The sequence below is a fragment of the Aythya ferina genome (genome assembly GCF_964211825.1).
Source record: "Aythya ferina genome assembly, chromosome: 7".
Lineage (NCBI taxonomy): Eukaryota > Metazoa > Chordata > Aves > Anseriformes > Anatidae > Aythya > Aythya ferina.
In genome coordinates, this window is record NC_140302.1 from 19,427,563 (window position 1) to 19,439,605 (window position 12,043).

Genomic DNA, 12,043 nt, shown 5'->3' on the forward strand with positions numbered 1-12,043 from the left:
TGATCTCTGTGCCTTTGACATTTCCCTGTGTTGTGGGTTTGCTGTTTTGCATAGAATCGTTTAGGTAGTTTCTCCCCCACTGAAATACCTTTGGTAATGTAAGAGCATGAGAAGTGCTCTTTATTCTTACAGGAATGTTTCTTTTAAATTTCTGAAGGTACTTTTAGAAGTGGTTTAGGCTGAAATTCTTTTGTACTTGTCGTGACATAAATGAGCTCAGGTGATGCTGACCTTGTGTGTTCTTTACCAAGGGAGAGCTCTCTGTTGCACAGCTAGGAACAGGGCCCATGAGCTCCTGTGTTTGGGCCTCTCTCCTGCTACTAAGCTGTATCTCCAGCCACATTTGCTAGGCAATGCAGCATGTAACCTACCTTTACCAGTGTTTTGGGATATACTCATGGGCCAGACAGCACTAGTCAGGCTAGTGAGCAATGGAGAAACACAAACCATTGCCCTTCATCTTCTCAGATGTACTGCTGGCTTCTTGGATGATTTTATGCAAATGGGTCCCAACTCCTGGGCTGCACCTAGCTGACCTGTAGACTCATTTGGCCTGGATTGGGAAAGGAGCTACTGGCAGGACTGGAAATACTTTGGCAACCTGGATGAAAGGTTGCAATGATATGGTTTGCATTCTTTCACTCCTAAAACCTTTTACCCCTTCAACCCATTTGTAACAGCTGAGATGCTCCTGCTTTTGTAAAATGTTTATTCCAGTTTGTTCATGCCTTCCACCTGCTAGAGTCACAGTTAGTCCTCGCACCACAAATCCCAGAGGCCGATGAGCGTGCAGGACGATTGCCTTTCTCTCTCTTGCCCGCAGGGCTGTGAGCCGGTGCACCTCCCCTTGCTCCGCTGGACGTGTGCTGACGCAGGCGAGCTGAGCCTCTGCCCCGCAGGATATGGCTTCCTCAGCTTTGGCAGCACCTACGTGTCCTGGTTTCCTGTCAGAACGGGTCTGCTCAGAGCTGGAAAGTGCCTGCTCAGCACTTCGGTGCAGCTGACACAGCTCAGCTGCGTTTTCCCACAGAGCCTGGAGCCCCTGCTCCCTGGGGCTGTGTTCGAGGAATCACACACCTCAGGGGACCAGACCAGCTGTTTGTGTGTACTTCAGTGCATACAGGGATGTAGTAACATCGGCCACGACCTGGGGTTGTTTCAGCTGTGCTGTAGCACTGGGAGAAATGTCAGTGCAGGTGGACTGGGGTGGGCTGACTGCTGGCTTTCATATGTGATTGCTAAGGGGAGTTATGCTTCTGCTGAGCGATGGATGAAGTTTGCTAGCAATAAACTGCCTGTCTGAACTTCTCCTCTGTACCTGGACTGATCGGGGCAGCTGCAGCCTCTAACCCTCCCACGCCTCCTGCAAGGATGCTGCCTGCCTGCCTGAACCTTACAGCCGAGATAACTATAGCCAGGTCTGCTAAGGATCCAGCAGCAGGTAGCTCCCATGGCCCATGGAATCTTAATTATAAATGTTCGGTGATTAGAGATGGGTAAAATCCAGACTGATTTGGTGTTGCCAAGCATGGATGGAGTTTGGATCTGTATCCAGACTTTCCCATCCCTTTAATGGGCAAAATTAGCTTTGAATTGTAATAGTCCAGAGCTGCTGAATAACATGGTTTGGGATTAAAAATTCTGCTCCTGTATTTTCCCCTGGCTACTTTGTGGACTGCCATATGGGAAGTACAGTTTTGTGGCTCCAGCTCTGCATCAACAGGACAAGAACTACTGTAAGAGCACCTGTGTCTTTTCCTTTTTCTTTTCTTTTCTTTTCTTTTTTTTTTTTTCTTTTCTTATTCTTTTTTTTTTTTTTTTTTCCAGAGTTATGAACGATACTGATGTACCTGGGTAGGATCTGATTTTTTGGGGGAGGGATGTTTCCTGGAGAGGTGAAATCCTATCCTTAAAATTTGATGCTGCAACAAGCATTTTTTTCCATTTTTTTTCCATTCAAATGAGACCACATTATTTAGTCTCCAGGGAACTTCCTTTTGTTACTACTTTTATGATTATGTTTGGGACTGCACAAGAGGAAGGGGGATTTGTTATGTTTTTCTTAGCTCTTGCTTCAAGTTTGGTCATTCCAATTTGCAAGGCACTACTAATCCCCCCAAACATGAGACTTTGGGATATTTCGCAAGTGTTAAGAGCTTCTGTCATGTGAGACATCCCCTGTATTTTCTGCTTCCTTAGATGTGTGCAAGATGTTGAAATCTGATTAAGTCTTATTGTGTCTTACTGTGCATCATCATGCACAAAGGCACAGCCTCAGCTTCATATAACTGTAGATAAGAGCACCATTTAAGGCTCGTTAAAAAGTCTATTACATTTCCATCTCTGCTCTCCAAATATATTAAAATGCTAGCTTTTAGCTGTCCTTATTTCTGGCAGTAGGTGAGCAAATGTCACGCTAAGATGGATTTCGAAGCCTTTCCAGTACAGTAATATCTTCTGGCTCCATATTCTCATTAGGCGCATGTCCCAGCTAAAACATTCCTGACCGTTTGCCCTGAGCTGCTCACTGGGAGCCTGCTCATCCCAGTCTGCCCAGCGTTGAGAGGGTACAGAGCCCAGCACCACATGACCAGTGAGAGCTACCCTGTCACTTCACTGTACTGGCCCATTTCTGCTGATCTGCCTCCCCAGTAAGTGTTGTGACCAAGCCTAGGGCAGCACAACCCCCTCCTGAAGCCTGCAGCGACGTGGCTTATCTGTGAGGTCTCCTGCCTCATGGGATCTGGGGTGTGCTTTCTGCACGGCCCATGTTGGCAGTGTATTTAAAGCTTTGTGTTCATAACTTGTCTCTGGATTGTCACTCTGAGACACATCCTGTGACCTCTTTGTCATGTGGAAGACTGTCAGAATTGCTCTCTTGGGACAGCACAGTGATCCTTCCATCTCGGTGCCCTCTTTCTGGCTGTGGCTATTAGCAAATGCTTAGAGTAGAGCAGTATGAGCAGGGCAAGCAAACAATACTGTGTTCCCAGGGGACTTTTCCAGCTTCATATGATTTACAGCACTTGCTTTCTTGGCAAGATGTTGTGCTAACATCAAGCAAGACAAAGTTTGCCAGTGTACCTCTCCTCCCCACTCAGGGTGATACTGGCTGTGGCCCTGACAGGAATAAAGCATTGTGGAGGAAAAGCTTATTGAGGTGAAGCAGATCATGAAGGAGTCACTGAACCCACATGGGGATTCTCAAACAGATGCTGCTGTCAACTGGTGCTATATGGCTCGAACAAAAATCACACTGACAAAAGCAGCGAGCTCATACCAGAAGGTACAACGTACATGTCTACCGTTTGTTTGGTTATGTTTGGATTTATTGTCTTAAACTTTCAAACTTCTGTGCAACATATTTCCCAAATTAGCAAATTTATCCTGGGTTAGTCTTAAGAAGAAAGGCCTCCACATTAATTCCTTCACCTGCCTGCTTCTACTCTGGCCAGAAGTGTCACAAGAAATGCTCCCCTTGCCTGTGCCTGGTGTTTCTGGTCTGGCACCAGAAACACCATAGCCCACCACATTGAGGAGGTAGTGTCCAGAAGGGCAATGAATGGTTGTGGAATGCAGGTTTTGGATGAAGGGAAATTAAGGTGAAGAATAGTTGTGATATGAACCAAAACTTCTCAAGTATTGCTTCTAACTGATACTATTTTATTTTTATTTTTTTTTTTTTTTTTGGAAAATTGTCTGTGAAGCTTTTACTAACTGTTATCTAGCAAGTGGGACCAAACTACTATTGGCACTTCAGAAATTGCTAACTCACCTTGGAAAAACCTGAAGGTCACAGTTGGAAAGCAACTACAAACTGGAAAAAAACATATGCGTCAACTGGAGAGCTTGACAAGGAAGGTCACAGCTCTAGCAAACATGGCCTGTGAGGAAACATTGCAAAGCTGGGATAGCTGAGGATTAGGAGGTGTAATAAATCTTCAAGTATTTTGGGGCTCTTGCATAAAGAGGGAATAAACAACTATCCATGTCCACTGACAGTAGAATGAGAAACTACAGATCTAAATTGCAGAAAGCAAAATAAGATAACAAAAAATGCTTTCTAACCACAAGGTTAATCAAGGGCTGGAACAGCTTAGGGGCCCTCCTTATGGGAGATTTTAGGTATAGATTACACAAATACCTGTCATAAGTTGTTTAAGAATAGCCAACCAGCTTTTCAGGGGGATGTTGGACTAAATGAGATCTGAGGAGCTCTCCTAGCCTTTTCTTTGTTATTGTTTTGTGCTCTCTGTATTTTTGTCCCATAGTAGAAATACTAAATCCTTGAACACGCCATAGAAAAGTTATTTAAGCTCTTCACATTCCAAAGAATAACAAAGCTTCTGACCTACTTTGCCCTATTCAGACATAGATACCATCTTGCTCTCTTATCTTCATCCTCTACCATGTTCCCCAAGACTTTTTTGTGTTTCTGCTTTTATTAGGTTTGTATAATAAATCCTGCATCTTTCTGTTTTGCATTTTTAAAAATATTCCAGGCTGGAAACAAAGTACCCACACACGTACCCACAGCACAGAGCTTGTTGTCAGAAAAGCAGGGAATCTTTCCCTAACCTCAGGAATGTCCCTGGAAGATGTGCTCTCCTTTTGCTCTGTTGTCAGGAATGGTGTTGCTACACTTTGGCAGCCGCTAACTTTAGAACTGATTCCCTACACTTTTAAACAGAAGTAAAAACCTACTGTGTCTTAAAGAAATCTCCCTGTAAAGAGTTTTACCAGAGATAGTTCAAGCCACACGTTCCAGCCAAATTTTGCATGGGTTGAATAGTGGTTGTACATGGACCTCTGAGCTTCAGGAGGTGTTATAGATGAGACAAGATGTTATGTATCCTGCTGAACAGAGAAATAATGAACAAATATCCATCCAAATATCCAGCAGGTCTATGAACTGCTCAAGTAGTTACCTCACTTGTGTTTCTAGGATGATCTCTCTGATGAATTTTTGGCACAGATTTGAATAAACAAAATAATGGACTTTCAAGTCCTTCAAGTATTGAATATTTTAAGATATAGTCTCTTGCGTGTTGTAGATAGGGATGATTACTGCCTGCCTTGAAGAGAAACAAAACTTGATCCTGTAGCATGTTAAAGGCATCTTCTTCACATAGTTGTCTGTTGCTGAATGTTGTGTGCTCTTCACCCTCTTTTCCTTAAACGTAAAAATAAGCAGCAAAAGAATTGCTTTATATGTTCTTTTTCAAAGTACAGAAGTTCAGGTGCAATTTGTTAAATGATTCTTTGCAGAGAATATGAGAGAAGCCACATCTTGCATACCGTACATACCGTATGCTTGGATACATCCCTTAACCAAACATAGACATTTTTCTTAGCAGCGTTGGAGCCACATGGATAAGATGCAGGGTTGCCATATCACTAAACTAGCTTGTATTTCTGCTGTCTTAAAAGAACCTAATCCTTTTTTTTTGCATTATTCTCCATATATGACAAAGCAATAGGCAAAAGTTCCTTGCATACCTTCTGAAGCAGGGAGAGGACAACTGCCTCAGCAGTCAGCCTTAGACAGGCACCACATTACCTGCACCATTTGGTGGAAGAGGGGAGATCCTGACCCAGTCGATGTAGTGATTTTGATGTGGTGAAGCAACAGCCAGCTCACTTTTGGCTGTGTCATGCCTGGACTGTGGGCTCCATGGCTACATGGAACAATAGGCTGTGCAGGGCGGCAGGAACGTGGGCAGAATTACAAGTGAGCATCCGCGAAATTCCTCTGAGCAAGTACAAAAAGGGGCTTCCCTCTGCACTTTCTAAATGACATAAAGCCTATATGAATGATTCTCTATGACTTGGTTAAGAAAGCTCTGAACTCAAGATTGTTCCCTGGAAATGACTTTTTCCACCTATGATTTCACAAATGATTTTTTTTCCACCTATGAAGATTAGAAGTTTATTGTGCTGATTTAAAGTCAGCTGTTGGCAAAGCTCCCCGTTTTTCAAACAGATGACTAATATTTGCTCAGTTCTTTTTAAAGAAGAAGAAAAAAAAACTCTTGGTGGAGAGCCCATGCATAGAACATTTTTGCTCTGATGGTTAAAGTCTGTTTAAAGTTATTAATAGTAGGAGTGGAGGGTTTTGATGGAGATTGCTGATGGAAAGTACCATAAGCAATGGCTGAGTGCAGTGACAGAGGCGATGCAACTTTAAAATGTGAAATTACAAAAAGTTCAGAAATGAAAAACTTTGGGAAATTGCCAGGAAAGGTTACAACAGCAGTGCTGAGAGCAGCAGCAGAGCTGACATGAGCCAGCTTATCCTGTTAGGCCAGTTATCCATGGCTTCGCATCTCTGCTCCCTGTTAGGGGTTGCATCAGGATGATGGCTTTTCTTCATGCTTTGGGAGTTTCAGGACAGCAACTGGGGCATACGGGTGCCATTTACTGATGTGTCACCACAGTGCTTTACTACATCCTTGAGAAGATGGTCCATGACAATATTCCATCCACTTTTTATTTTGGAGATCTGGCAGGAGAAAATGGAAACAGAAGGCTGTCAGAGGGTGAAACTGGTGCTGCCCAAGTTCAACATATCACTTCCAGGTGAACCACTTCAGCCTCTCCAAATTAATATTCCCTTGGTCAGGGGAAGGATTACTTGGTGAACACAGACAGTACCTCTCAGTAGCATTCAAAGGGTCTGTGGGATTATATTTCAAAATCAATGCTTTTACTTGGAGCAGCAATTTTATCAGAATGCATGTTGTCTGCAACAGACTTTGAGCAAAGGCCTTCCAGCTGGGAGGGTTATTGCTGGAGGGGGTAAGCTGGATGTCCCGTGCTTGGGGTTGACTTCACGGAGATAATGGAGGGGCTCAAAAATGTGTGTGCCTGTGTGTCCATGCAGACACAAATGGAAACAGGCAGGACTTGGCACCTTTGCAGGGTTTCACAACAGACATCATGCTGGTCTTTTATGGAGGTCAGTATCTGGACCTAAGGAACCTCAAATATTAAAGAGGAAATGTGGGTGAAGGTACCTAAATTCTGCCTGGGTGGTACATGTAGGTTATTAGTAGCTGTTGAATGTCTGCCAGTGATTCTGCTCTTGAAGTCCTTTTAATTGTTTTCTTTTATTTTGTTTTATTTTGTTTTGTTTTATTTTGTCTTGCTTTATTTTGTTTTGTTTTATTTTGTTTTGTTTTATTTTTTATATAGGCTTCTCTCTGACTGTCTGTGCAAAGGCAGCCAACAATTTGAGTGAAAGGAAAAGCTAACCTGACTGTAAAATGACCACCAGTAAATAACCATAATGTGGGCCGTGGCATATGCAAGTAATTTTCAAAAAGGAGTATATTTGAACATTGCTCTAAAGAAAGAGATTGTAGGGAGAAAAAAAAAAAGGAAGTGGGATACTATCTTTTAAAAGTCACAGCACACAATGAAGGCTCCAAAATGTTCCATAATTGTATGTGGTATAGCCCCAGGGTAAGGAAATATTATCATTAAGAAGTAATTTTAGTGAAGCTGGAGATCATAACATTACACTTACCAGTTGCAAATGTGTACCATCAAAACACAGGTTTCCAATAATACACAGAGTCTTTCTCTGGTTTGTTGTTTTTTTTTGATCAGTTAGCATGTAACAACTATACTTTCCTTCTCCAACATTGAGCTTAGGAAAGTAAATGAAATTAAAACCATACTTAAAGCACTGAGTCACTGAAAACATTCTATATAAAAGGCATATGTTCTATTAGTCATTATAATTAAAATAATACCCATATGTTTTAAGATGAAATGTGAGTAATGTGCCACTAATTACTAACATCTGTAGTTCTTTCTAGCTATGATATTTCCATTTTTAAATGCTGCACATTCTGTGGATTAATAAAATGTGCAAAAGCACATTTAAAATTTAAATGTAAAAATGATAATACCCTGAGCCATACTGTGATTTCTGTTATATCAGCATGTGTTGTCAGGGGCTTTCTGGCTTTCCAGGAGTTGTGTGTGTGTTTTCCCCTCTGCAGCAACCAGACAGATGTTCAGCAACTGGGCTGGCCCTTCTGCCCTGTGTTCCCAGAGAAGCTGGAAGTAGCTTTCCTGGGGGCCTGTGTCTTGAAGCAATTGTGTTCTTTCAGCTCTGCTCAGCACATAAAGTCTTCCTTAGTTGTTTTGATTACTTCTTTTCTAATGAATGTTCTGTCTTGATCACACTTTCCAGGTTAAGATCACCAATAAAATTTTCCTTCTTCACCAAGCATCAGAAAAATCATTGTTCCTAGCTTGTTAACTGTCCATACATCTAATTCATATGGTTCTTTACTGGGGCCTTGCCTTTGACTTATGTTATTGTTACTGTAGTGAAAATACAACCATTTCTTGTGCATCAGAGACAAAATTAGTAAGCATCCTACAGTTGGCAGACAAGTCGCAGTTTGTAGCTGTGCTGTCCAGACTTCCACAGAAGTAGCGGTGTTGGTGTTACTGAACTTACCAGACTTTGCTTGCAAACTCATCAAGAATGACGGCTTTTGCATCTTTTCTAGCTTTGAACATGGTTATGGCTTGTGTACTGAGTCACGTACTGATGTGTTGGACTCAGAGCTCTGTGGATGGACCCTGTTCATTTCTTTACTTATGGTGTTTTTAATGTCCTGTCATGGTCACTGTATCAGAGCAGTCTGCACTCTGTAAACTTCAGTCGAGTCTGGGTGACTTCCTTTGCTTGGCAGATTCCAGACGTTTTGCCAGAATTTATTTTTGGGTCTTTCGTTAGTCTTTCTGACTATGTGTCTGTGTGTCTTACATGCTGATGGAGAACTGCTCTCTTATCAGGGACTTGGTTGGTCAACTCCCTTCCTCCCCACTCCAGGAAAAAACGTCCAACTTTCAAGTCTTAGACCAGTTGCAAACACTTTTTGCATTTTATCCATGTTGTTCCCCTGCATTAAAAAATCTTGGTTGTATGTTCCATGGACTGCAGTACTCTGTAAGTTTCTGCAGTCCGTTTCTGTTGTGAGCATCTTGGCTATCTTAATCAAAAACTATTAAAAACCTCAAGCTGAGATCCAATTTTATCAGAAATAAATTGATGTTCTGCCCAGTATCCTTCCGATAGCACGCATTGTTTATAGCTGTAGAGACTGTGAAGGTCTTCTCCAAGGTTGTTTGTTTCACTGGAAGGGAGTTTACTCACTCCTTTATGCATTTCTGCAGAATAGTTTTCTAGTTTGATTCTTCCCCAATACTGTACTTTGTCCTGAGATAGTGCCAAGTCTGGCAGTCTGACAGATTGTAAATGTGATGTCCAAACTTGTCAGCACTGCTCTGCATGATCCTCTGTAAAGCCAAACATTTCCTTCTGCACATCTCATACCAGCACAGCTCCACATGTGCTATGAACACTCCTTTTTCCCCACGGCATTTACCTTTCTACCCCTCTTTTCCATGTCCTACAATGGCACTGATGAGGAGACATGTTAAGGGGACTTAATGCACCCTGCAGGCCAGGGTCCTGCATTCCTCCAGCTGCTTGCAGAGTGTTAATGGACGCTGCCCAGGCCAAAATGGGGCAGAGGGAATCTGTCCCAAGGGTTTTAAAGCTTCACCCCTGCTGCTAACAAGAGTTAATGAAATACTTTTCAGATACAGGTCTGGGTTCTGCTAATGCTCATGAGTGTGAGCATATCAGTAGTATTGCATGCTCCAATGGGAAGTTTATTCAGGCAAAATTCCCACTGAGGTCAACTGGGCTTTCTCCAGAGCAATCATTATCTAATAGATCCCTTAGCGGTAATAATTATTGAGTTTGGGGTTGTAGTTAAATACAGGAATTCTTTAAATTAAAAAAATCATGGGCTGTGCTCTCTTTCTGTCCACACTGCTTTTTTCCTGCAGTAATTCCATCAAGTTGCTCCCAGTTTTTGTTAGTATAGCTGAGTGCAGAATCATGCCTCCTATTACCACTTGAAATAACACATGAAAAAGCCTCGGTTTTACACAATTTATTTCAAATACAAATTTATGGCTTTAAACTAGTGAACAGCATGACATCTAATAACTCCTGGAGTCTCCTAACCATAAAATAAAATTAAGGAAATTTTTTATTTTCCCTAAATAATGCTGTGATGGCAGAGTGGTTACAACATCTGGCTCTTTGCCAGAGGTGTACATTCCCTTATGCTAGTGATGAGTGTTTTCCAGACAGGTAGAGAATCAGATCATGCTGCTCTGAGGCTTTTCTTGGTCACCTCAGTTGTAAATGAGTACCAGTCATCCAGCTGGGGATTCAAAAAGGCAGCTGCCTGCGATAAAAAATCTCTTCTTATATGTGGTTTACCACAGAATTGGCATGCATTGGCTAGGCCAGCCTGACAGGCTGAACTGCCTTGTCTTAAATTGTGGCCATTTTCCTACTGTGTGTGCTGGGAGATGTGTATGTCAAGTGTATGCAGGGCAGCAGAACCAATGGCTCTGGTTCCCAACAGATTTGTTTATGTTCTTCATTGATGTTTTAGCTAAATAAAGCTATATCTTTTCTTAGGTGTTGAGTAATTTGTAAAGAGTGATCTAAAGAACACACCTGCCTTGGAAAAAGCTTCAAACAGGGTTTTATGTCATCTTAGACACAAGATCCACTCTGGATAGAGGACTAAGAAGAGCTTTTTGTCTCCCTGCTTGACTTCGTGGAAGTTACAGGAATGTTTTGCTAGGAACTGGCCAATCTACTCAAAAGTTGGTGGGAGGAGGCTGCTTTGGCTGGAACTCCATAATTCTCTGAAAGAACAGTATCTAGAAATCCCAGCTTTTCATAGTGGGACCTCGCTTTTAAACATGAAGTCTGGAAGGATCTACCATGGGCAAATTAACAGTGGGCGTACCGGGAAATACCCTGAGTTCAGCTGCTTCAGTGCCCAGTGATGGTGCTCCCAATCCACACCAGAGTCAGGCTGCAGCCAGCAATGTGTAAAATGCATCTGCCTCAGCTGAGTCTTCACTTTAAGTTTGCAAAGTCTACATGACCATGCTGTGATAAAGTAATTAACATGGCTTTAACACTGGGTCTGCTTCTGTTACGCCTTTTAACATCCATGCAACTCAATTGCTTTGATTTGCTAATGATTTTCCCCAGCATGAGTGGAGCCAGGAGTTGGACTCAATGATCCCTGTGGGTCCCTGCCAACTTGGGATATTCTGTGATTCTATGAAAGAGTCTGGTTTTTACCTTCACTATGAAGTAGCATCAATTTCTTTAATGCCATGACATTAGTATCAACTGGCAGTGTCCAAAAGAACTCACCAGCATAACCCCTTTTTAGGTTTTCTTCCAAACTGAAATGGAAAACCCATTCTCAGCTGACAGGCCACTATCAGCTACTACGACTAGATACTAGGATTTTCCTAGGGAACTGCACTATGGGAAATAGGAACTGTGAGGGGAGGTAAATCCATGTATAAGGTGAAGTTCTGTAGTATGTAGAAGCTTTGCAAACAAATATGCAAATTTTTCTCTTTCTGACTGAGTTTTTACCCAGTTTTTTTTCTAGCCAGAGAAAACATCATGTTCTCCAGAGTCCTTAAGCATGTGCTCAACTCACGGAAGAGGGGATTTTAAGGAGAATTTCTGTAGAGCCCTGTGTACTTCCTATCAGCTGCGTCCATGTGGGAATAAGGCCATTTATGTATACAGTTCCTGACTCTGGGGCAATTAAAATCTCAGCCATAATGTTATATTAACACAGAATTTGGTGTGCCTAATGACATATTAAATCTTCCTAAATTATAGTTAAATTACAAAAAGGACTAATTTACCAAAACCAGTTAATAAATGTTTAGAAAAGGAAGCTAATTGAATTATCCCTTGTTTGTCAGAGACAGATAATCTCCTTGTGAGAAATCTCATTTTTTCTGAAGCATGATTAATTGGCCTGACGAGTCAGAGATTATGACAAATTACGCAGGAGGAGATAATAAATAAGTCAGTAGGAAGGCTTGGAAGCAGAGAACTAGCAGCTGCTGCTTGGTCTGAGCCTGGTACCGCTTCTGGCTTCTCCCTGACCCA

General features: G+C 42.1%; 1 protein-coding gene across 1 annotated transcript in view; it reads left to right on the top strand.

The window, feature by feature from the left end:
- Positions 1 to 1,716: 1,716 nt before the first annotated feature.
- Positions 1,717 to 12,043, top strand: part of LOC311439878 (cardiac-enriched FHL2-interacting protein) — an 87,402-nt gene continuing 77,075 nt past the window's right edge. Inside the window, exon 1 of the mRNA XM_084526134.1 lies at positions 1,717 to 1,736. The gene's annotated coding sequence lies outside the window, so the exon portion shown is untranslated. The remainder of the gene's footprint in view (positions 1,737 to 12,043) is intronic.